Genomic DNA, 27058 nt, shown 5'->3' on the forward strand with positions numbered 1-27058 from the left:
CCTGGCTGTATATAGAGACTGCAGGCACCCTTAGGACTAATTTGCTAAAAGCATCCACCCAGAAAGCCTCTGCAGATGAGTGACAACCACATCACATTGCTCTAGCATCACCAGATTCACCAGTGTCTAAGACTACTGCAGGGGCTTCCTCACTCAGCTCGTTAGTGTGTCTCTAGCAAGATACTTATTCTCAAGAAACCTAGGCGTTTCAAATTACTCCTAGCCCTCCATCAAATAAGACCCTCAGCCACCACATCGTTCAAGAATTACTGGAGGGAGATCTGCGGACAGAAAAAGAGTGAGGTCTCAGATCTGTTTCCTTGTCAGCCAGGCTAAAAAAATGGTATGTGCAATCATGGGTTCAGTCAATCAATTGAACACACAATCAGTGCAAACCTGGAAAAGCATGGTGCTAACAGACTTTGGGAAAATTAATTCATTCCCTTTGCCACTCCAGCCACTAAAACAATCACCAGGAAAAAGTTAAGTCTAGACCAACCAAGGCAAAGCCACCAAGCTGAACTCCCTGAAGCATTTGGTAAGAGGCAGAAGAGCTCACCCTTGCTTTTACTGTCTCCAGCTACCTGCAGACTCAGGAAGGCACTACTACACTTGGATCCACAGACAATTTTGCAGTCACAGTAGTTAGGGATTTGTTTGGAGCTTGGCTTTGTAAAGAAGAAAGCTTAATAAACTACCTGCAAGTCTCTACATCTACATTTTCCAGCACATCACCTGCCCAGGGAATCATCTCCACTCTAGTTTCAAAGAGAGGCACGATGATAAGAAGTTATGAAGCTCATAAAGTCTTCATGAAAATGAGCAATCTCATTAAGCGAGAGCCAGTAAGTGACACCACTGCAAGACAAGCTGCAATGTGAGCCTGACACCTGGCCATTCCCAGCAGAAACCCTTTCCTGAGAGCCGCTAACAGCCCTAAGCCAGCTCCAGCCCAACACCCTGCCTACTAAGCCCCACGTGGTATGAGCTACTAAGGGCAAACCAGATCTTCAAAGGATTTGCTACTTCAAGCGTTGAACCTGATGCCCATGTGCTGTAGTCTGAGTCCAACTCAGTCAGCTTCACACAGGGCACCAATTGTTGCAGCACAAACAAACTAGTAGGCTGCAACAAGACTTTACCATCGGTCAGATTCTACTGTCTGTGTTATACCACCTTCCTCCAGAGGTCAGACCACACTGCTCCTCCTCCACAATCCTCAGGGCTATTTAACCACTTAGCAGGAACAAGCTACAGCTGCACATCGTCCATGTCAATCAACCCACTGCCGCTGAGGCAAGGCCACAGCTGCATAACATCAATGCCAATCAACCCACTGCCTTCATTCCTCTACATCAGGGGTCCTCAAACTTTTTAAACATGGGGCCAGCACACGGATGAAGTGGCAGGCAGTCATCTGCGGCTGCTTGGTTCCCCCCCCCCCCCCCCCCCCCAACCCCCGGCGAGGGGGTTCTGTAAATACCGGGGGCTGTGGTTTGAGGACCCCTGCTCTACACCCATGGGGATGCTTTACAATGGCAGGCACTGGAGGTTGCCTTAGATAGGCTCACCCTTCATTGGCAGAGCAGAATCCAGCCCTTCCTTAATGACCTGCAGCTATATTGGAACCATCAGGGTATAAACCTGAATAATTTGAGAAGAGGTGGCCAAAAAGACAACCAGCAAGTGATGCACCACACAACCTGACCAAACACAGCATCTGGAAGGAACAACCTGAATCTCACCCCCTTCCTCTGCCTTACACCAGTTTTACCCCACTTTGATCCTCTCTCTCCATCTCTCTCCAGGCTGCAGCATATGGTGACTGTAATTATGGTTCGCCTCACTGCCATGGAGCCACATCACCTCCAGGTACTTAAGTTCTTTTAATCTTGCTTTGTGTTTCAGTTCCTGCAGCCCACTCATAATGTCTGCTACTCTTCTTCCATCACCCTCCAATTCATCAATAGCCATGTCAGGCTTTGACCTCCAATTTTCTAACTGCTCGGCTAAACCACTCTGCCACAGGCCCCATTCCTGCCTTTGTTAAAAATGAGGGGGGAGCCTCATCTGCTTTCTTATTTGATCATCACTTCACTTCTGTGGCATGCACTCTGCTTCCCCATCTCGGAAACCCATCAACCAGCCCCGTTCAAGACTGGCACTGGGACTGTTGTTACCTTTAATGAGAAGAAATTATGGTTAATACTTAATTTTAATTCCCTCCCTCCTTCAATTTATTTTTTTTTAATGGCTTTCCCAGAAAAAGCAGCTTCAGCAGAATACTGCCACCTGCATGCTAATGAACACTGAAGGGACCCGATGTGTCTGCCTCCCTGCCAGACATCAAGTTGATTTACAAATTGCTTTGATGACAAAGTGGTTGCACAGTTTGGACCCGTGTGATTACCTGAGCATTTATCTCAGTGGGCTTTTCCACTCGCCTGCTTTAAAATAACCCAGGCTGCTGGATTGCACCTTCACAATAGAGGTTGTGGTCAGCCAGCCCACAGGAGCCCAGTCTGAATTTGGATAATTTTGATATGGCTCCTGTCTAAGCCCCAACAAACAGGAGTGTGGAGGCCAATTTGCAGCTGAACCTCAACTACATCTTTAGCCTTTTGCTTTCAGAGGACAAAAGAAACAAAAAAACCCCCCACACCACCCAGAAAGAGAGGTGACAGACAGCCCATCCATGGGAACGTTCGAGGTCAGGTTGGATGAGGCCCTGAGCAACCTGATCCAGTTGAAGATGTCTCTGCTCATGGCAGGGGGTTGGACTAGATGGCCTTTGAAGTCCCTTCCAACCCAAACTACTCAATGATTCTAAAACATGGATGGTTCAGCGCTAGGAAGGAGTCTTGAGTATCTGATGAAATTGCAAAATAAATTTCTCTTGGAGAAATTAGACTGCTGTTGGGGGGCTAGGACAGAATCTGACCTACTGGCTTATGTTCTCTCCTTGGCCAAAAGCATGAGGATGAGGAAGGAAGGGCAATCAGGGAGCTAGAGTATGTGCTGAGGAGACAGGGGTCCCCATGGAAAAATACCAGAGCTCAGGCACACTCATCCCTCCTTCCAAAACACTCATCTTCTGAGCGGATGCTGGATGGGAAGGAGGTGCAGCTGACAGAATGGAAACATGATATAACGGTGGCTGAGCCCTCTCCTCCATGAGCAAAGATCCAAGCCAAGGAGGGAGGGGAACACAGCCTGTCGAAGGGAAACCTGAGCATTGCATCAGGCCAGGCACTGGTTTTAGATCCATGGGAAAGGGCAGCAAAGCAAGGTGGAAAAAAGTATGACCCTGCCCCATCTGTACAATAGGTGAACACCCAGTATTTCAGCAGGCCTCAATTCACTGCCTGGGGTGAGCAAAGACCAGGTCAACAATATCACCCTGGCCAGAGAATGGAAGATAGCCACTGTCCTGGCTTGTATTAAGGACTCAACAGAAATAAAGGCATAAACTGCTGCAGGCTGAACTCAAGCCTCCAAATCAACACGGATCAGAGACTGGGATAAGAGGGAGTGAAGGGAAATATGAACCACTTGCATTAACCTGTGGATAACATGAGCAGTGGGCCCAAAGATAGTATTTCTTCTATTCCCACATGCAGCTGTATCTCAGTACATGCAACAGCTGGAATGCGAAAGGCTGGAGCGCAATTTATGGAGTGCTTTGTGACCGCAGAGGATGAGGGGATCAGCAGGACAGTATTTATTATTACTATTTTACATTAAAAGGAGAACGGCTTGTCAGTGGTTTACATTTCTGGGGCACCTTTAATCTCAAAAGATAACAGAAGCATCCTACAAATAAGGGAGAGGCGAGCCCAAGCCTCACCACTGGCTCTACCCAGGCTTATATCTGTATATCTATCTATATATAATAGACTAGAGAAGTTCAAATTGCCTCCCTTGAGGACAGCCATTTCCAGTATCAGAAAACACCCCTCTCCCCAGACCTCTGAAACCCTGCTGTGCCCACATGAAGAAATAATCAACATTTAGCAGCATTTCCCTCTTTGCTTTGTATTGACATGCAGGCACTCTCCATTTACACTGTATAAAGAAAAAAATAAATCACAGACACCTAAATAGACTCAAGGATAGGTGGGTGGGTGGGATTCAGCCAGACAAGCTTGAACCCAGTAATATCTGTGCCCAAGGAGTTCTAAAGATAACTAAGACACAGGTTGCCCCTCCTGTGCTGAGAGCTTTTAGTTGCATGGACCCGCTGGAGTGGGGCCAGAGAAAGCCACCAAAATGATCAGAGGCTGGAGCACTTCTGCTGTGAGGACAGGCTGGGAGAGTTGGGGTTGTCCAGCCTGGAGAAGAGAAGGCTCCGGGGAGACCTTATTGTGGCCTTTTGCTACCTAAAGGGGACTTAGAAGAAAGATGGGGACAGTTTTTAGCAGGGCCTGTAATGACAGGACAAGGGGGAATGGTTTTAAACTCAGAGGGGAGATTCAGACTAGAAAGAAGGGAGAAATTGTTTTATGATGAGAGTGGTGAGGCACTGGCACGGGCTGCCCAGAGAGGTGCCCGATGCCCCATCCCTGGCAACATCCAAGGCCAGGCTGGACGGGGCTCTGAGCAGCCTGATCCAGTTGAAGATGTCCCTGCCCATGGCAGGGGTTGGACTAGATGGCCTTTGAAGGCCATCTTCCAAATCAAACTATTTGATGATTCTATGGTATTTGTTCCCACAGTGCAAAGTGAAGACATCTCCACCAGCAACCACTCACAAACCTTGGTCCACAGGTACTTGCACAAAACAATTCCAGGGTGACAATTCAGCACGTTTGCATGATTATGGCCATACCAGCTAAAGCAAAAAAAAAAACAACCAACAAACCACCATGTAGAGCAAGTATATTTTTACACCATCAGCTACCCAAATCACTTCTAGACTCCATCCAAAGTTTGCTGCTGCCACAAAGTCTCTTCAGCACCTAAAATGAATTTTGTCTTGTGCCCTGAAGCAAAGAGAGCTACAAGTTGCCTTTTCCAGGCATGGTTGTTTCCAGTATGAGTAACTGAAAGTGTGCTTCCCTGCATATGGGCAGCCATTTAAAAGCCCTACTACACCAACATGTAGGTGACATTTGGTGGCGTTTCCCTACTGCCATCTGTTAAATAAGGTTTTTTTTTAAAAAAAATATAAAATAAAAATCTTGCTTTGGTGCTAGTTAAGTCTATTTTGAAAGCACAAAAATCCTCCAGAGCTCAGCAGCAAAGACTGAAGCAAGTTGAGTAAAAGCAATGGGAGAAGAGGAACTATAAACTCAAGCATAAGCATTCCCCCCCCCCCCCCCCCCCCCCCAGCAAACAGCTATGCCTTGCTGTTAGCAATTAAAGAAACAAAAGCCATCGGGATGCTGCCATCACCCTGCACATGGTTATTCCCAAACCTCAGGTTTGGATGACAGCTACTAGACCCATGCTGTGCAAAATGTTCCTCCGGAGCTTTGCAACCTCCATCTCACATGTCACAGCGTTGACAGCTCCAAGTCGCTGGTGGGCACTAGGATTCTCCACTGATTCCAGTGGGAACGCTCATGCCTCCCTGCATGCCAGTCTCCTCTGACTTGCTTTCAAGATGCATTTGGAAGCTTAGCCTGTTAGTTAGGGTAAAGGAAGTCAATGGATCCAACCCTGCCCTCCGGTACCCTCAGCTCCTCTGTCTTGGGATGCTGCCCTCGCAAAAAGCCCTCCAGTATTTCAGCAAGAACAGGCTGCTCTGCCTCACTGGTGTGATTGATAACATGACAGAGAATTGCATCCGCCCCAGATTGCCAAAGGATGGTTTAAAGACAGAGCGGGGCGGAGTGTAAGGAAAAAAAAAAAAAAATATGGGCAAAGGATTTCATGCTCTGGTTTGGAAATTCAGCAGCATTTTCAGAGTAATTTCTAGATGACCCTGTTGTGTTTTTTTTTTAAAAAAACTCATCCATTTTCTTCCTATTGAATATCACACAGTTTCCTCCAGAACCCAGAATAAAATCAGCAGAGGCTCACCCAGATGCAAAACTTGTTTTTTTCTCCTTACTGATTCTTCTAACCAAGGGGAATGACTCTGGTAGAAAGGAGCTGAAAACAGGAACAAGCCAGGAGGCTGATCCTCAAAGATCAATTAAGCCCCTCTCATCCCTCATTTTGATAATTCTCCTCCCTGGGCTCCAGCAGGCAGCATGATGCATCTCCTGTTCAAAACACTAAGGCAAGAGTACACAACAAGAGAGCCTGCAAAGAGGGTACGTCAAGATCAATGGCTTGCTGCAGTCCCCAGTGTGAATATGGTCTCACTCCACTGTCAGACAGTTGGTAGCGAGCCCTACCAAAGGAAAACATCTTGCATCACCAAGCTGCCCGCTGAGCCCACTCGCCATAGAAAGGAGCATCAATCTGAGAAAAATCATGGAGTTTGCTTTCAGATGGGTAGGAAGATGGTGGTAAGAGAGGACAGGCAGCACAGCAGCTTAGAATCATTGAATGGTTTGGGTTGAAAGGGACCTTTTTAAAGGTCATCTAGTCTAAAGCCCCCGGAATGAGCATCTTCAACCACATCAGGCTGCTCAGAGCCCCGTCCAACCCAACCCTGAATACTGCCAGGGATGGGGCATCTACCACCTCTCTGGTCTTGGCAGGCTCAGCAAGCTGTGGTGGCACCTCCCTAAGGCATGTTGTCCTCTCCTCCAGTCCTGCAGTGATGCTTTTGCCACTGGGTTATTCAGGGCCTTGACTGCTTTACCATAAAGCCCAGGATGGCCAGCATGGGCTGGAATGCTGCACTGGGCACCACGGGCATCCTTACAGCCCCACCATGAAAACCTGTTCTACATATTCCTGCATGGGTTTTCCATCAGTGGTTTTCACCATTTCCAAATCAGGGCACCCTGGGAGCTGGAAGGGGCAAATAATGATTTATGTTTTTAATCCAGGGATATTTCCTATTTGTGTTAAAAATAGGAGGAAAATGGCTTCAGTCAATAAGAAACAGATTTTTTTATTTTTTTTTTTTGGGGGGGGGGGGGAGCAGGGGTTTGGCAACATGAAAAAACATCAGACTTCACCACCCCTCCACGTTTTGTTTGAATCAAAACAAAATGTCTTCATTCACTACCAAGTCTTGCTTAACCTTTCCTGTTTCTAACTGCAAACTGCTATCTCCAAACAAAAAGTTGAAAAGCTTCATTGAGATTATGTCAAAAAGGAAATGTTTTGGCATTTCCGAAATGACACATTTCATTTCAAATGAAATACCTGGACATTAAAAATAAATTAACTCTCCCTGGGGATTTTCAACATATCCAGTTGCCCAATTCAACTTAAGCTTATGAACAGTCCAGGCTTTCTCCAAATTCAACTTTTGAATTAATTTACACTGAAAGTTCAGCTCTGTTTCGGTCCAGACTGTGATGCTGAGACCCTGAGATGCCCTTATAGATGATCCACGTCAGTATATTCCCAAAACTTAATCTCCAGCCAACATCTCAAGCCTAGAAATATTTACACCTTACAAAAATATTATATATGAAGAGAACAGGTTAGCCTATGACCTGACAACAGCCTCTCAAATTATTTTAACATGGGCTTCTCGCTTCTCTCCTAATATACTGCTGTCATTCATGGGGATCAATGGTTGTTATTAATCACTCAATTTGAAGGCACAGGAGAAAACCATCTCCCAAGACAGAGAGAACATTATTTATTTGCTAGCACTAACATATAGGAAAAACAATTTCTCAGTAGATCTCTCCTCACATACACAGACAACCATGTCACGCCATGAGTGATTTGCAAGGCTCTGGAGGCATGACAACACCAGCCAGCAATGACAACCAAGGGTATTGTCTCACAACCCCTCTTCAGATGAGTAATACTCACACAGATAAGCACATCCATCAACCAAAGGCCTTGGTGAAGGCTTCTGGGGACATGAGAGCGGTCATATCCATGTTTGCTTTCCATTAGGCTGGTGGTGGGACCCAGCAGAGCCCCCAGGCCAGCTGCAATGCTCACCAGGAACTTGGGCTGTCTAACATGGAGGAGCTGCCTACAACCTTGTTTCTAGAAAACATCATGCTCTGTGGTTCCAAGCCATCTTAGATCAACTGCAGCTAGAGGAATATTTGCAACATTAGGCTTTAATCCATCACCATTCTGGTACGTCCTCCCTGGGTGACTGATGGACCAAAGTGCTTTTGAATCAGTCAAAGCTAGGAGAACCTGTCCCCAAGCATCTGATAATGCAGTAAGGTACCAACTTTTTCCACCAGCAAGAAATTTGAATGTAGAGTCCCCTGCCATTAGCAACATATAATCCCCATTTTGCTGTGATAGTTCGAGGGGACAGGTGGTGTTCCTGTTTTTACCTTTTAACACTTTAATTTGCTCAGACTGAAAGCACTTAGCACCAAAGAAAACCAAGGACAGGACACACCACAAACTTCCACTCTCCTGGATTTCTAAAAGGTCTAACCCAAAACATCCTTACACCCTCCATCAAGACCCTGAACAGGGCTACAGGAGGTCTGAAATACTGACTCTCCTCCAGCATGAGCTTTGCATTGAACTGCACACTAAAGAATAACTTACATGTTTATACACCTTGCTTGCACAGCATGGTGCTTGTAGGCTGGAAGCTCAAGTTCCTTCTTTCAATTCACTCCTTGAGTGAGTCAAACTATTTATTTGAACTCAAATCCGCATGAGATGCAGAACAGCTCAGGCTTCAGCTCAACGCCAACTGCACTCCCATTGTCCACCATACAAAAGCAGGTATCCAGGCATGGTCACAGGAGGTATGAAATACAGAAGACTTCTGCAGCTGTCTCATTAGTGTTTTGTAGAAAGAATTAATGCAATAGAAAAAATATGTAAATCTGTATTTTGCTTTTATCTCCTGTTGCCCTTTCTCTGGATCCCATTACCTCTCGCCTTTTTGAGATTAGGGAAAGAAGAACAAGCCTCTTTGCATTCAAGCCTTATCTGTTCTCCACATATTTCTGTATTTAATCCATGCCCTTCTGCAGATTTTTAACTTCCGATTCCTGAGCCTCAGCCAACATCCCTTATTAAATGAAGTTGGCTCTTCACCTGCTGAACTATGAACAACAAGATAAAAAAAATTAAAAAGTAACCTTATGGGAAATACAGAGCTCCTGGGAATACCCCTAAGGAAGCTGCTCCTTTTCTCTGGACTCCTAAACTGAAAGCCTTTTGGTATAAAGTCAGATCTGGGTTTTTCTTCAACAAGAATCCTCCAGCTAAAAACCAAGGCAGTGAAGGAAATACTCCTTGAGCATGCCAGCATGTGTTAGTACTGGACCAAGGCACTAAAGGTAGCATCTCCAAGACTTGGTGCACATGCACTCTTCTAGGCAACATGCATTAAAGGTTCCTCGACTCTTTTCTGCAAGAATGAATCCTGACCTTGTTGATTGACACAACCAGCAATTTTGGTAACTATTTTGCTCATGTAGAAGTTCCCTGTCATTCCAGGTGAATGGAGTATCCTCAGCATCCTACTGCATGCAGTATTTTCTCCCACCAATACCACATTCAGAAACATCCCACACATTGAACAGCGACTTACCCAGAGGAATAATGTCAAGGAAGAGTTCCGGGCTTTGGGAAAGGGGCTCCTGGATATACATTTTGAGGTTTAAGGTATTCTAGAAACGTACTTTCTTTTAAGTAGTATCCTATGAGCTCTGTTTAAGATTACATCCAAGGAGAGACAGCCCCCAGAGTATAATAGAGTACAAATGGGCTCTAATAGGGTGTTTAGCTGTTACATTAGTATTTATCTGCTCAGCAGCTAAATTGTGGGAGGCTCATGAAAACTCTTTTCCCCACTGTATCAGTGAAAGGTCTTCTGTAATTTGCATCCAAAAAAAATGTACTTTGTGAATAATGGGACCTTGCATGGGAGCATAATTTTATTACCTCATTCAAGCAATTTTAGCCGAATTGGCCTTCCGCTTTGAAGAGCTGCCATTGGTGAGATTTGCAACTGCACATGCAACAAAAATGCACATTTTAGACTTCCATGACCTATTCTTTTTCATCATTTACTTCCAAAATACCTGCCGTCTGTCAGAGCCTATATCCGCCACTCAAAACCCATGGTATCTCACAAGAGTTCAGTAGAAAACAAGAGGAAAAACTCCCAGGGTAGATATCTGAAGCTTTCCTTTGAGCAAGGGAAGTGGATTAACTGAAAAGAAACTAAATAAGCTCTAAGGTCCCAGCTCACTGCTGGTACAAGTGGGTGCAAACCCCAACACAGAGTCAAGGCTGCATCCACACCATCTCTCTAAAGGCAGCAGGATTATCACTGTGAGAAATACTGAGTGCACATTAGGAGGTAGAGAAGAATGCTTTGATCACTAGACTGACAGAGGGCCAAATAATCACCAAAAATAAGGTGGGACAGCCCTAGAGCAGTCTGATGAAGAGGAAAACCAAGAAACAGTTATCCTAGATCTATGTCCCATTGCTTCCCCAGCTTTCTTCTATGTCTGCATCCATTTGCTTGTCTCGTTTCACAAGGATGCTGACTGCATTTTGCTCCTTGCATGGAAGCTAGCTCACTGAGCACGGGCTCCTAACTACTGCCAAGGAAGTATCTCCAGAAAAGAAGTTGGCCTCACATCTTCTATCTCCTTTCCACCCCAAAAATTAACACTTTCTCCTCTGCTTCACAACAAGCTATCTCAAGCCATTCAATGCCATTCCACTGTTACCACAAACACTGGCATAACCAAAGCATTAAAAAAGGAAAGGAAAATAAAGACAGAGAGAGAAATATCCCCCTCCAGCATATATCCAAGATAAGTACCATTCACATGCCTCCAGACAAGCAGTAAGGTATCTGCCAGTTGAAGGGACATGCAAAATGACAGCATGATAGGCTTTTAAGGGCAAAAAATGAGAGGAAACCCCATGTCCATGAAACAAACAACTACTCTGCAAGCTACTTAAGACAGATTAAAACACGAGGGCAACTTCTTGGCTGGACCTCTGCCTACAGTAGACCAGCAAGACTTGAACAAGACCCTGATTGCATTTGAGATTCAATGCATTTACAAAGAATCCATATTGTCCCTGAAAGACCCTGCCACCCCAGGCACAGCACACACCATCATGAACATGCTTTGGCTCTTCTGGTTATGAAATTTACTAGAAATCTTAAGCAAAGCTGCACTTCCCAGCAATAAAACCCTTCCCTGATGGCATCACTGGAGATCCCATGCCCACATTAATTCAAAGGCTGCCCATTACCTATTAGAGACTACTATTAGGCAAATAATGAAAATTAAGCCCTCACTTATTAACCTAAACCAGTCTCTTCCTTGCTGTTCTCAAACACACCCCAAGCAAGTGGCTACAATTTTTTTAATCATAAAAGTGACAACCTACAAGCTGACACTTCTTTAAAGGATGTCTTTAATATCAAAAGAAAATAAAGTAGAACAGCCTTGTCTCCCAAGCAGGCCAGCAATTATGAGACGTTAACGCAATCTCTCCCAGTCTGTTGAGTTGAGAGAGATGGGAGGTATCCTTCTCCCAGGAGGCTGCTTCTCCCCATTGGGCACATCTGGGCACCAACAGTCCTGGCTCAATCCTTCTCAGAGCAGCCCATCACCACTGAGCCTGACATTGCAGCACCTGGTGGGACCACAGCTCAGAGTGACCTGTCATGGGTCATCAGGAGGCTCCAGTTATCACTGCAAGTTCACAGAGCAGGGACTGATGTGACCTGGATCTGTGGGCAGCACACAGGAGGTTTCCTGCCATTGGGAACCACCCCAAGGAGCAGAAGAGGGGTATTTATGCCTCCCTTCACTACATGCATTTTTAGTTGTTGTCTTTTCTAAACCCATTATGACCTCTGAATGAATTTATTTTCTGAATTTCTTCGTAGTTTCTTCATTAAAGCCGATTGCTGCTACACATTAACCAACAAAGAAATGCTTCAGCACCTTGCTAAGGCTCTTTTCATGCAGGACCCACACCTGCCTAAGCTCAGGTCTCACCAGCTGAACACTACTAGGTCCAGGACTCTAACATCCACACAGATGTTTGCAGATGTGAGATCATGTCTTTTGGGGCCTTTTGGAGGTGGCAATATCAGAGGTTGCTACTTGCACTTGCTAGATTAGAAGATGCAGTTTTTCCCCGAGCACTTCACAGCAATGATCTCTTCTACCCAACAGCTCATACTAGTATGTTGCTCCGGTCCTCCTCCTCTTCCCCACACAACATCTCCTGCACAGAGAGGATCCTAGCAGGGATCTCATCAGGGCTATCACTGAACCATTACAACTACCAGATACACTTGTCAACGGACATGAGAAACATGTTCTCCTGCCCACCTCAGCCAGAGGATGTGGATGGCAGGTCACCTTCAGTGAGGACAAAGCACATTGCCAGACCAAACATTATGTTTCCACCTTAGAGGGGGAGATACAGGAGCCAAATCACTAGGAAGCCCCAGGAAGGCTCTGAGCTCACACAAGAGCCAAAGTCATGGGAAATGTCATGACATCTTGCAAAGCGATCATATTTTAAGCACAGGTCCTCCTCTGCATGCCAGTTTTCTACTCCATTTTTGTTCCTATTGCTCCAAGCTTCACATGGGATTAATGAGCATGCAGTTCAACTAGGTAAGGCCCCCTCAATATACAGTTTAATGAAAGGACTTCACCAGACTCCTCCAATGTCTAAACTCATCCCAGACAGCAGAGTCTGGTGCACAGCTCACTCGGGAGCACTGGAGGTCCACCCTGCTCAGCCTAGAAATGGAAGGCTCCTTCAAAACCCCTCCTGGGCCAGAAGAAACAGGTCCCTAACACAGGGACAGCCAGTACAGCTGAGCTCTGTGGGGCAGTGAGCCCCCAGGTGAAAGGAGCCCTCTCAAATGGAGGGTCTGGTTGAAGGTGCACAGGCTGACCCAGCAAGGTTTAAGGATTGACATTTGCCATACAGAAGTCAAGTAAGTGAACATGGAGAAGGAAGAGTGAAGATCTGGGGATTGATTTCATCTCCATACACAACTTAAGCAATGATTGTACATGCCTCTGGGGAACAGTCTCAGGGTTGGACACAGTGTCTTACAAAGGGATGAGCTGAGGAAGGCACCAAACCATAATTTGGGCATGTACTACATATTCCACATTGACTCATCCAGGGGACAGCCCTGGAGCATGATGCCCGTGACATGGTCTACTCCAATCTGAAACCCTAGGTTATACTTGACACTATTTCATTTTTGCTTCAGACCCATAAGTACCCATGTGGAAAATCAGTGGGCAGCGGCTCAGCCAGCGATTACTCCCTGTGGATCAGCCTTTAGATGAACATGTCGTTCACTGTGCCAGATCTCAATGATGGGGACAAGCTCTGAACTTGGAGCCTCCCTCACATCTACTAAACAACTTAAATCTAACCCCTTTTACCTTCCCCACAGCACAATTCCAGCCAAAAGCAAGGAAAAACATGATTTTAACAGCTCAGCACAAAGTCACTGGGGTCTTGCTGCCTGGTCTTTACCCTTTCTCTGCCTCCTGGTTTCACCATCTCATTTCCCACTTGCACAGCTAAAGCTTTAAGCAACCACAGCTTAATGTGTACAATACCCTCACAAGCCTTTCTACCTCCATGCACCGATCAGCTCATGAGGGTGAAAGGCTTCACAGAGGAGAAAGCATAATTGCATCCCTTCTTCCCATTTCCCCTCCCCCCCCCCCCCCCCCGATAGACATATACCTGCGCTCCCTAACAGCAACCTGTCTTTATAGGGAGTCTTCTAAACCACAGCCTTCATGGCAACCTCCTGAGATGCAACATCTCCTTTGACTGCCAGGTGGCTTTTCTTGCTTGAGTGCATTTTACATTATACCACAGACTGGCAGCACAGCTCCAAGACAATTTTTAAGAGTTGTACTTACGGTCATTGCTGCAAATCACCCTTCAGCTCGTTTTTCCCCTTGCACTTCTTTTCCCTCCCAGACAGGGTGCTGTGCACCTCATTTTTCCCAGGCTGTGTGTGCAAAGCCAGCGCACAGCACACAGGATTGGGCGTGCTCTACATCACCACTTGCCACAATGTTGTCATCAGTTGCCAGTGTGGACGGAGGCTAGGCTCCTTGTTTTGCAGTTCTTGACATGACTCAGAACAGCCTGGGAATTACACTTGGAATAAGTGATTAAAAACCCTGACTACTCCTCCATTACCATGCACAGGTGATGCTCCCAGCAGCACTGATCACAGCTGCACCCTTGTAAATGAGAGCAAAGTTAGGGATGCTACCTAGTGAAGATGACTTACACCAGCAGTACTGAGTCTGGAAGAGTCTCAGCTATTCCCTCTTAACCTGGGATAAACCCTGGGTGTGTGGAGATGGGAATAAGGGCTTGGAAAACCCATCAATGGGAGGGGAACCACCTAGCCTGCATTTAATGATGGTCTGAACCCCAGCACACAGTGACCTCCTGCACAAAACCCCTTCTGAGATGCCAGCCTCCTCCAGCCAATATTTGCAGGCAGTAGCTATTAGGAGAAACCTTCACAGGCACTGCAGGCATTTTGAAATGGAGGGGCTCAAACCCTTGATCATATTTTGTATTTATCTCAAGCATAAAATATGCAGCTTGTACTTCCTTAACAGGCAGGAAATCCTGGTGGGAAGAAGGAAACAGGATTTTGGTGGAGGAAACAGAGCAGAGGAAGGGTTTGAAGAGGAAGGGAGGAGGGCTTTTGACTAAAAGCAAAAATGACAGCAAAACCAGCTTGCTCAGATGCTCTCCTGGGGATTTGGGGCCCTGAAAAGCCAATGTGAAGATGGCAGACATTTTGTTGAATCACAGCCCAGGCAAGAGCTTTGCACATGAACCCTCAGAAGACCAAGAAGTTAACACCAGGGCTTTGGCTTCTCCCAGAGAGCGCCGGGCATGGCTCCGAGCCCAAAGGAGGCTGCTGCAGCCCTCTGTGTACAATCCTGGGAAGACCTGAAGGAGCAGGGGTGCCCAGCAGCACAACCTGCCTGCAGGCACCACCTGGCAGGGCAAGGAGAGCAAGGAGCAAGCCAGGGCTGCTATGGACACCACCACCAGAGCAATTACTGGCCATGCTGGTTTTGCTCTCTACAACAGAAAACTTGCCCTGATATGAGTTCAAATACACTTAAGTGTATTTATGTGATGGCAGTGCAGGAACAAGCTTGCCTCCTGCTCAGCCACCCACACTATGAAGCGGCCCCCTGCACCCGCAGATGAGTAAAGAGCTAGAGCATCAGAAGGACCTGCAAGATACACCCTCAGCGGTCTGCAGTCACTAGTACACCAATATCAGTCGGCTTTACAAGTCACTGTCACAAGCAGAAGATGGCAAATTCCCTTATATTTTTCCTGGGAAGCTCGACGCTGTTGCAGCCTCATCTTTCCAGATACTTCATAAACCTCTCAGAGCTTGGGAGAAAAGTATCATCTCTGCTCCCCCAGCTGGGGGAAAAAAGAACAGGAATTTAATTAGCAGATACATATGCTTAAACTTACATGCACAGAGATTAACTCACAGGCTTCACATCTGAGGACCAAGTCCCCTTGTTTAGGTACCCATCAAAATCAAGTTCATGCACCCCAGTCTAGAGTGCCTTAGCCAAGGTCACACACTAAGTCCAAGCAGAACTCACACCATAGAATTCACTAAGAAAGGAATTGTGAAGATCCCACAGAAGTTTTAAAAGGGAGAATTAAACATCTCTCCCTCTCACATCTGAACAACTTTGCATTAATCCACATCCATTCTGCTCTAAAACATCAACACACCCATCAAGCAGCTGAATTTCAAGCCTTGCCTTTTGCTCATTAACAGAAATTAGCACCACCACAAAATTTAGCTCAAGCCTCCTAGCAGATGGGACTGAGCTGTGTGCTCCTCATGTGTGCTGCCCAGTCCATACCCCACATCCTCTCTTTCCGGAGCCATTCCCATCTACCACCAGATGGATCATACACAATGGTGCTACCATAACCTGGTGGGATGGATGCTCCTTGGCTACAGTTTGGGTTAACTGGATGACCAGCAATCTACAGCTCCCCATCTCTTTCTCACTGCCAAAAAACTCTTTCATTGACTTCTTTCCTTCCAGGTGATTATCCCACCCATGCAAATTCATCACTGCCTTCTACAAAGTTTGCAAACATCAAAACATCAAACTTTGAGGTCCCCTGTATGTGAGAAGAAGAAAATCCAATCCATCTGTTATTTTGAACTTTGTGTATTTTGTACAAGTTTTATGAGTCAGCAACCCAAAAATCTGGATAGTTAGTGCAAATCAGGGTCATTTCACTGCAGACCTTCTGATATCTCCCTGCTTAAGGGGGTGGAAGATCCTAAGAACCACACCTACTGGCTTTGGGCATCGGCTGAATTTTTTATCATTACAATTCACTGTCCGTATTACAGAGGTCCACAGACCTAGCCAAGAGGGCATATCATCATGCTAGTCGAACTATTAACATTTTTTGTGCAACATCAAATATAATCCCTGCCTTGGAAAAGCAAAGAGATGCTCCACAGACCAGGCAGTGAAGAACACAAAACCTGGAGTGACCTTCCATGGTCACCCAGGCTGGTAGTGGCCAAGCCAGGGAAACCCTTGGGCATCCCCCCACAGGTACCCCACCTCCTGGGACAAATTCCAGTCCTCAATATCAGGTTTTTGCTCACCACACTTCCTCCCCAAGCTGACCTGTCTGTAGATCTCCCCCCTTGCTGAAGAACAGGTGATCAGCAGGGTTCTCAGCTGCAGACAAGAGCCAACAGGTGCCAGGGCCCAGGAGGAATCATGGAATGGTTTGGGTTGGAAGGGACCTTCAAAGGCCATCTAGTCCAACCCCCTGCCATGAGCAGGGACATCTTCAACTGGATCAGGTTGCTCAGAGCCCCGTCCAGCCTGGCCTTGGATGTTGCCAGGAATGGGGCATCAGGCACTTCTCTGGGCAGCCTGTGCCAGTGTCTCACCACTCTCATCGTAAAAAATGTCTTCCTTATACATCTAATCTGAGGAAGCAACGGGATGTGTCCCGAGAGCAGCAGCTTCCCTGATAGCAAGGCTTGGCTAAATCCTGCAGAGCCACTGTGACAGCAGTGGCCAAAACCCAATACCCTCTCGTTTATGGATGTCACTGATGTCACGCACTCTGCCCCTCCCTGCCCGCTCTGGCTTGCAGGCAGCTGCCCTCCTACACCCTTTGCTCACCACCCACCACCTTCTCCCTTACCAGTTTCCCCTTTTTATTTGCTACCAAAATCCCTCACCCCTGCAAATCCACTGACCTCAGGGCCACCCTGCCATCACCTCCAGAAGGAAGCCCAGCCTCAAGCAGTTTCTTCAAAGGTTTCCCTTCCGTGCTTCTCCTTGTCCCCCTGCCTTCCTCAACCCTCCGTAGCTTGTGTTCTCAAAGGCCACTCTTCTGCCAGAAGAAAGCCTGTACAAGGGTTAATCATCATCAGGCACCTCCAAGACCAACACAAACAAGCACCAAGCTGCCTAAAGTCCTCTGCAAACTGATCAATGCAAATATTGCACGTGGAGCAACAGGGATCCTGCTGCCAAGTACTGCTGGGCTTCCCATGCCAGGGACAGGGCAGACTATTGAAGAGGAGCCCAGCACCAGCCTCGAGCCCACCACCAGCGTCCTTCCAGACAGGGAAAGCTCATCCTGGAGTAAAGGTATGGGGAACACATCAACATCTCACCTACAGCTGCCAACAAGCCAAGCTGATCTCGGCAAGCTCCAGCATGTGGCAGAGGGATGTGTAATGGTCCAACATAAGAATGAAAACAATGTGTGCAAGTGCACTTGCGTGCACACTCATGGGGAGCTGGAAGGGCAGCCATCTCGCTGCCCATGTCTGCTTGCTGTGGGGCAGCCCTGCATTAGACATCACCACATGATCCTGCCTCCAAAGAACCACAGTGATGTTGCTTTGTCACCACATCAGGTTAACGCTGACATCACATTATTTCTTCCCCACAGCTCAGCACTGTCTCTGCAGACCTAAACTAACACCATCTGCCTCTCTGTTGTCATGTTGTGCAACCGTCTCCTCCCAGACTTGTACCGGCATCATCCCATCTCCTCCAACACTGAACACAGCCTGCCTGGATATAAATCCAAACCAACACCAATGTCTTCATCACTCGATCCTGTCTTTCTGCCTTTCCACTTGGGCACCAGCCTTAAAATAATGACCATAATTACAGCTCAGTAGGTCTTAAATGTAGCACAGAAAGACAATCCTCCATGACATTCCCAGTACAATATAACACAAAAAATGACCCAAGGGAGATCTGCTGAGCTGGATGTAAGCGTTTTAGTGTGCCTGTAACAAGGCTTCTCAGTGTTTACTGTCCACTGCCAAAAAAAAAAAAAAAAAAAAAATAAATCGGGCTGCACACCAAGCTTGCATCACTACCCAGGTATGCATTCTCATCTGTTGTATATGATGAGTCCTGCAAAATCCACCTGTTCTTATGAATATTTCTGGATTTCCACTAAATGAGGGCTATTTTCCTTTTTTTTTTTTTTATGAGAGAGAAAAAAGTAAAGTAAAAAATTGGAGAGTGGACAGGCAGCTAGGAGGTTTCTGAGGTTTGACAGCCCATAATCAGAGATGAACTCAACTGAAATAGAAGTCATCTTCCCAGGAAACAAACTCCTGAACTGTTCTCCATTCATTTTTAGCAAGAAAACCAGGCAAGCACAGCCAACTGCTATTTACCCTCCGAGTCACAGGAAACAGCACCTGAAACACATGCCTTACCCAAAGCTTTGGAGGACTAAAAAAAAATAATAAATTTATGCAAATGATTTGAGGCAAGTCTCAGGGCTTGTAAATTCCCCATAAAATCCAGGTTTCAGATAACCAAGAGCTCTGGGGCTGAGGTCAGGCTGCTGCTGAGCACCTACACTTAGTAGTGCATCATCAACCAAATTCTGCTTGGGGCATCAAAGCCCCACTGACATTATCAGTTGCACAGTCCAGCCCAGTAACCTGTAATTTCTCTGTAATCAGAAGCAACAGGGTAAGAGTTTTAGTGGCCATACATAATGCATGTCTTCTGGCATTGCTGGGAAATCGGGAGATGAGCACCAGCAGGGCCAGACGCAATATCAAAGAATTGGACAGCCAAATAACCAAAAAGAGTCCCTCTGTTTTTTATCAAAGACATACAGGGCTGGGACCCGAAACCATCCAAGTCCAGTCTCCTCCCACCAACTGCAATGCCACCAGGTCACACTTTGCTCTCTGGGCCACACGATAGTGAAGCAGAATCTGCTGCTCCTTCAAAAAGTCCCCACTGCTGTGAATCAAGGGTGCTCATTGTGGCAGCTGCTACCCAAGCAGCAGGAACCATCTGCTGGAAAAGGGCAGAGAAGCCAATAAAACTTTCCAGAAATGGAGCTTAGATTCTGCTGCCGCCAAAATATCTGAGTTTCCCTGGGAGGAGGGCTCTCCACCCAGCACGGTGGAGCACAATCACACAAATCAGCCCTGATTGAACAGCACAAGGCATGACATTTACCACCAGGATGTAACCTTTGAATACATCTCCTTCAAGTGATTAGCACTGAGCACACTCTGTGCCATTTAGCCATCACCACTGAATGATGATCAGATTAAGTTATGACAGAGCAAATGAAAATGGTGTGAACACAGTACGTGGAGAGCACCAGCCGGTGCTTTCCAGCCTGACCATGGGTGAAGAGCAGTGGTGGGAGCAAGGAGAGCATCAAGATTTGAGTTTGCTTAAGCAGAGCAGACCAGGCAATCAACATTTGCTACAGTAAAATTCCGCAAATAAAGTAAGGGAAAGTTCTTTTGACAAGTCCCTCTGGCTGTAAGCCTCAGCACATCTGGGGAAGGTCAGCAGAGAGCAAGTTGAAGAGATGAGGACAGATGGCAGGCAAGCATCAAGAGCAGCACAAATTGGGACCCATCAGAAAAGTCTTTGTAAGAACTGGTTAACTACAGAACGCTGGATCTCTAACAACAGTCCACTTTGCACAGACAGCTTTCAGTGCTGCTCAGGAGATTAGTTTTCAAAAATCTCACTAAAAATGGAGGTTTCTTGTTGGAGAGGAAGACTAATGCATCTCAACCCTTGCTAAGAATACACGTATCTGCTCAGAGGATGGGAAACCAGACCTTTCCCAGGCCACCAACCCAGCATTGCTTGCATTTTCCATTTCTCTGCTCTGAATCTGTGAAACCTGGCAGACATCATCAGACACCTCTTCTGCAAATCCCACTCCAGCTTACCCGAACTGCAGCAAACAGTGAACCCCATGCCTCGATTGGGGTGCAAGACCTTTGCATGAGCTTGGTCAGATCACGTGTCATTGCCTGTGTGGTTTGCATAAATGATTGATAGGGCCCCAAGGGGATTTCAGAGAGGAAAACCCAGCAACAGGCCCTCAGCTTGAATAATCCTCACCAGGCTGCCACTGCCACCAGCTAAGGAGCCTTTGCTAGGCTATGGGGCCACCACTAGCTTCTTCCCTTGCATGTTCCTCACCAGTCTCGAGACCAGAGAGGTGTACAGACACAAAGATCTCCAGCAAACACATGAGCTTTAGAGAGTGCATCCCACAGCAACGCATCCAGAAGACCTGTGTTCTTCACCCCACACCACATCCTGGGGTAGCAGCACTCACACAAAATACAGCATTAGGTTCAAAAAACCATACCATTAACTAAACGCTCCGTCCCACACACAAGCACAGCAGATAGCACAGATCCCTTCCCAGGGCACATTTTGTACTGGGCTACAGAGGGTTAAACTTTACGGCCCCAAAAAGGAGGTGAAGAGAAGGGACAAGGTGCCACCCCCTAAGTGTGCTCCTATATTGGGGGAAATCTCACCTAAATTCTTATGTAAACCAAACCAAGTCCCCAGGCAAACCAAGAACATAAAAACTAAGAACATTAAAACAAAACCTAAAAAAAAAGTAAATAAAGCCTAAGAAAATGAAAACAACAACTACCTTCTGCAATCCGACAGCCCCTGGGTCAGTTGCTGCATGTCCTGAGGAAGAAACCTCCACATCAGCAAATAGTCAACCATATCGAAAAGACTGCACCCCATCTTCTGCCTGCAAACGCTCCGGCTGGTGGTTTGTTTTTTTCCTACAGCAGTTTGACTCAGAGGTCTGGCCAGACTCACAGCTCTCAAATTAGTTTAATAAATCTCCTCACCACGCCCAGAAGCAAAAGGCAAATTTGTCTCTCCCAGGCAGCTCCTGATTGGACTAACATGCCTCTTGCTAATTAGACTGTGAGGAAGAGTATGGCTCAAGCGACATGTTTATGAAGATAAATATTTTAACTGCAAGTAGTGCTGTAAACTCGTTCTAGCCGGAGAGTCTCTTAAGTTGATTCAGAGAGAAAATGCCTCTATGTTTAATTATTTTTTAAAGGCTATGAATTATTAATTTCTGTGAAATACGTAGTGTGTCTCAGGTGCAATTAGTAGCTGCTGGTGGAGGGAAAAAAAAAATAATATCTTGCTGGTGAAGCCCAGGGAAGGGATGGGAGTGCTTTCTCACCTCGGCGGAGGGAACGCAGGCTCTGCCCTGTCTAATCTCACTATAGCAATGGGAAGACCTTGGCAACCCTGATCTTTACAGTTATTGAGTCGGAAGCAGGAAGAGTTGGGAGTGCAGCACCAAGGGATGCTCGGCTAAGAAGCTGACCTGGTTTGTACTGAGAAAATAAAGTGCCCTGTCTCACTCGGGGGCGATGGAGCATCTGCCAAGCTCTTGGTTGGGTGGTAATTCAAGGCTGGCTCCCCAAAACTTTCATGTGGTCTCTTTTTTTTTTTTCTTTTTTTTTTTGGGGGGGGGAGGGGGGAGAAGAGATATGCCAAAGAGGAGATGTGCATATCCCCACCACACCCTGCAGAAGAATATCCAAGTCCTGCTGCTTGGACCTGTTGAAGCAGGTCTAGAGGCCACGGGGATGATCAGAGGTCTGGGGCACCTCTGCTGTGAGGACAGGCTGGAAGAGTTGGGGTTGTCCAGCCTGGAGAAGAGAAGGCTCCAGGGAGACCTTATGGTGGCCTTTCAATACTTAAAGGGGGCTTAGAAGAAAGATGGGGACAGAGCTTTAGCAGGGCCTGTCCCAACAGGACAAGGAGGGATGGTTTTAATCTCAAAGAGGGGAGATTCAGACTAGATGGAAGGAAGACATTTTTTACACTGAAGGCAGTGAGACACTGGCACAGGCTGGCCAGAGAGGTGCCCGATGCCCCATCCCTGGCAACATCCAAGGCCAGGCTGGACGGGGCTCTGAGCAACCTGATCCAGTTGAAGATGTCCCTGCTCATGGCAGGGGGCTGGACTAGATCCATCTGCACCGATACTGGGGGTTGCCCCGACCAAAGTGCAGGACCTTGCACTTGGCCTTGGTGAACCTCATGAGGTTCACACAGGCCCACTTCTTGAGCTTGTCCAGATCCCTCTGGATGGCATCCCATCCCTCAGGTACCAGCCGCACCACTCAGCTTTGTGTCATCTGCAAATATAAACCCCTCTGAGCTATTCTTGTTTTATAGCTTCATCATTTTCAGCAGCAGCATGAAATATTCTGTAACGATGACAAAAGGGGGGCATGCAGAGCGGTCAGCATTACCCAGAACCAAGCTGATGTTCTCCTGAAAAATGAGGAGCACAGAGGGATGCAGCTATTGTTCCTGTCCTAGGAAGGAAGCGTTCTTGGGAGGATGCTTTGCACCCAAGGGTTTCATCCCTGATGCAGCACCCTAAAAATAACAGGGTGCAAGAGCCACATGAAAATTATGGTGAGGCTGAAGGGGCTAGCATGCAGCATTGAGACAGGGCTAGCAGAAAACACGGGCAGCGCAGGCAGCCACGCTCCTGAGATACTGACACTGCAGCAGAGAAGATAAATGACTGGCCCAAGGCCACACAGCGAGGCAGTGTCCCCTCTACGTGACTTTCAGTCCCTGCTCTGACACAGGATCACTAAGGGATCCTTCAACAAAATATTATATTGCCTTCAAAATTTTATGATTTATTTTATGCCCATACACACTCACACACATATATGTACATTCTTTTTTCCCCTCCTCCTTTCTTCTCTATCCAGACGTACTCAATGCACATCTCAAAACCTCTCTGAATAACCAGAAAAAGTAAAAACTTCGTATTTCTCTGCTAAAGGAAAACTCATAGGGGGGTGAGTTGACTCCAGGAGCTGAGGTTTCGCATGCTGCCAATAGTCCCACCTGGCAAATCTGCACCTGTATTTACAACCGCACACTGGAGATATGGCAAATATTTCCTAGAAGCTATAAAACCCATCCCAACGATGGCAAGGGGAGTGGGGATGAATTAGCTGAAGTCTGTCACTTGCAGAAGTCACACTGGAGGAGATCCATCCAGGTAATTCATCTTTCTGCTGTGTTATACAATGACACGGTAATGGCCAGCCAGGAGGGATTTCCTTCAGGAAAACTCAGCTGTTACTGAAATGGTAAGTTAATACCGAGCAAGAACTCAGCTGCCGTTAGACCGAAGGATGGGCACGACAGGAAATAAAATATTAACAGTCCCCGTTCAAATATTTTTATTTATAAGAGCAGAAATAAATAGACCTATCTGCAGGCTGCGAAGAGAGGAGGCTAAGATTAAAAGAAAAGAATAAACCCACACACATCGATTCCTCCTTTGTCATTTTTCCTAATAAATAGCCTGGCATGGCTGTGCTGATGGGTAGCTGGGGTGGAGGAGGGCATGCTACCCAGCTCTTGCAGGGACACAGGACAAATCTGAGCTCAGGCTCTGCCCTTTTGTGTTGATTAAAAATAATAATAAAAAAAATAAGAAGAAAAGAGGAAAGCCAGAAAAGTTATATGGCTAATAAAGGGCTCTATTGTGCCATCAATTTTTTAAGCTTTAATGATTTTGGGAGGAAGTTCAGTTTGGCAATCAATAGCACAATATGGGCAGGAGGGCTCGGAGGAAATTCAGAGCCAGAGCTGCAGCAAGGGCTGGTGGAAAGGGGGGTTCAGAGGAAGGGGGTTCCCCTTGCTCGCAGCAGAGGGGGGCTCCCGAGAGCCCACATAGGCTCGTGACCCCTGTCCTGCACAGCTCCCCATCCTCTTTAGCCAGGTGACCCCTGTCCTGCACAGCTCCCCATCCTCTTTAGCCAGTGCAGTGCGAGCTCCCCCTCCCGCTGCACAGCATGTGTGGCCAGGGGACAGCGGGGACATTTGGGGATGCTAGGACTGCTGCCAGTGGTGCGGGAGGGGGCAATGCACCCACGCTGGCTGGGATGCTCGCCCCACGCTTCCCACACCCGGGCTGAGCCTGTCCCAGGGATGCTCACACTGCACTGAGCCCATTCCAGGGATGCTCGCCCCACGCTGAGCCCATCCTAGGGGTGCTCTCCATCGGGCCCACCAGTCCCTGGGCATGCAGGTAGCCCCCCCGGTCCCCCTCCCCCGGGTAGCCCACCCCACTCCTGCCTGCAACAGGGCCACACACTGGCAGACGTACCGCATCTCCGAGGCTCGGTGCTGCTGCCGGGGAGCCAGGATGCAGGGTTATCCAGGGAAGGGGAATTGCGCCAGGCAAACCTAAGTGACACGGTAAGACAGCGTGAAGCTCTTCAGCATTAGAGGTGACAACGCCTCGCCCGAGGTGCCACCCTAACCCCCTGCGCAAGCCACAGCTGCCTCCTTAAGTGAGCTCAGGAAGCAGCCAGAGAAATAACGGGAATAACCCACCGAAGAGTCCCCAACAGTATGGGGGGTGGGAAACTGAGTCGCCAGGTCCCTGCCCCCCCCAGTAGAAGGTGCAGAGGAGAAGGGATGGGGTCGCCCCCCACAACCTATCTCCTGTCTTTAATTAGAAGTAAAAGCTGATGCTCTCAGTCAGCGTGTGTTTCACAGCACTCAGGATCGCGCCGGCTGCAGTGCGAGCAACCGCAGGCAGCAGGAACTCCCGCAAAAGTTTTGCCACAATAAATAAAATAACAATAAAAAATGAAGAATAATAATTAATCAACAACAAATTTAAAAATTTATCATTATTATTATTGAAGGAAAAGAGGAGGGGGACGGGGGGGAGGGACGGGACAGCAGACCTGGAAGCACCCTCTCCGGGATGCAGCCCGCAGAACCGGGCGCCCTCGCCGGGTCCCAGGGAGGGGGGGATGGGGGGATGAAGGGGGGCGCCTGCCCACGCAGGACGGTCCACACAGGGCGGGGAGGAATGGAGCTGGGAGGGGGGGGATGGGGAGGGAATGCCGGCGGGAGGAAATGGGGTGCTTTGGGAAGATGCAATAAAATAAGGAATTTATCGTCTAAAACTAAATTAAAAGGGAGGGAGCCCCAGGGGGAGCAGCAGTGTTGCCGGTGGGACGGGACGGGGCGGCGGTACCTCAGGAAGGCGGCCGCCCCTCAGGGCGGCGGCGGCTGAGGAGGGCACACACAGACACACACGACAGGGACGCGGACCCACCTGCGTGCCGGCAGCCACCCCGTCCGGCGGTGGCGGCGCTGACCCGCGGCTGGCGGGCGGCTCCCGGCGGCGGCAAGCAAAGGGCCCGGATGTCGGTAGCCCGCTCCCTCCCCTCAGCGCGGCGCGCCCCCCCTCCGCCGCCGCCGCCCCCGCAGCCCAGGGCGGTCCCACCCCCTCTCGGGGGGGGGTCACGGGGGAGTTGCGGCGGTGGGGGGGGGGGGGCGCTTCTCGCTCGCCCCGTCGGGGCGCCGGGCGCTGTCACGTGGAACCGGCGCGGGGGGGGGGGGGCGCGCTTCCCTCCCTGCTCCCCTCCGCGACGGACTTGACAGGTCCACGCGACCAAACAAACCGCGGCGAACGGGCGGGCGGAGCAGCCAATCAACGGTGGAAGGGCGGGCGGTACAGCCAATCGTAAAGGGGGGGTGGGACCGGCCACCGCCTGAGGGGAGCGGGGTGGTCGCGGCGTCCTGGGGTCTGAGCGTCGCTAGCTCCCCTTCGCCTTAGGGCCGGGGCGGCGGGGATCGCTGCCCGCCTTCCCCTCACGGCCCTCGGCGCTGTCTGAGGGGAGGTAGCGGCCACCAGCACGAGCGGGGGCTGTCGCCGTGGGGCACGGGCGGGACGTGGAGGCGCGATCCCTTTAGCCCTGTCGCAGACTGTGCTTGAGGGAGCGGGAGGGAGCCTGCCCCGGGGCTGGGCTGAGGGCTGGCATCAGGCGCTGGCACGGCAAACGGGCAGTTTGGGGGAGACGGTGCTGGGAAGGGGGAACTCCCCGGCGTCCACCTTCACCCCGCTGCCACTGATCACCGGCATGAGAGTTGCTGTAGGAGGTTTGCAAGGCTGAGTGTGCAAATGCCATGGCCTCTAGAGAAAAAATGAAGGGAAAAAACCCAGTTGTGTCCTGGACTATTAGACAATTTCAGCCAAATAAACCCTTAGACAGAAAAAAAACCCCAAACTACAGACTGGCAGCGCTGCTGCAGCATCTTCACCCCGCTGCAAGACCCCCAGGTCCCACAGGCAAGGACATGACTGAGTGGGGAATGTCTCACAGCATTGCCCCAGCCCTCCCGGGGATCTAGCAGGTCTGGATCCCCCCTTAATCCCCTTCCTAATTACCCCTGTCAGCCTGCCTTCTCTGGTGTGCTAGGAAAGGGGATTTAAGATAAAAAGGCTTTCTTCTGAGGAAAAAAATATCTTCCTGAAAGGATCAGTGTCCATGTTCGTGTGGATCACAAGCTTAGGGTGCCACCTGCCCTGTGTTATGTTATACTGACATCGCTGAAACCAGTGTGACAAAACTGGGGGATGATCCTGTATTACTCCTCAGCCTCTTAAGAGTTGGGCTGTGAGGGAATAAAATATGACTTGCCAAGAAAGCCGACAAAGAATGCACCTAAATCCAGCTCACTCCATAAAATTAGGATAGCAAGAAGCCTCCTTCATACATTTTATCAACTTGTTCCCAAATCTGGTATTCCAAAGTAAA

General features: G+C 48.3%; 1 protein-coding gene across 7 annotated transcripts in view; it reads right to left on the reverse strand.

Annotated features, from left to right (window-relative positions):
- LOC121080592 (zinc finger and BTB domain-containing protein 7C-like) overlaps positions 1 to 25995 on the reverse strand; it is a 117287-nt gene extending 91292 nt beyond the window's left edge. For 2 of the 7 annotated variants that reach the window (XR_005825433.1, XR_005825432.1), the window contains exons 1-2: positions 25573 to 25923; positions 24607 to 24686 (exon numbers count right to left, since the gene is read on the reverse strand). The gene's annotated coding sequence lies outside the window, so the exon portion shown is untranslated. Of the gene's footprint in view, positions 1 to 4755; positions 4834 to 17356; positions 17509 to 24606; positions 24687 to 24836; positions 25078 to 25572 lie in introns of those variants that run through there. The other 5 variants (XM_040578726.1, XR_005825434.1, XM_040578725.1 and 2 more) reach the window with 5 other exon arrangements.
- Positions 25996 to 27058: the final 1063 nt, after the last annotated feature.

Source organism: Falco naumanni, chromosome W, assembly GCF_017639655.2.
Source record: "Falco naumanni isolate bFalNau1 chromosome W, bFalNau1.pat, whole genome shotgun sequence".
Taxonomy (NCBI): domain Eukaryota; kingdom Metazoa; phylum Chordata; class Aves; order Falconiformes; family Falconidae; genus Falco; species Falco naumanni.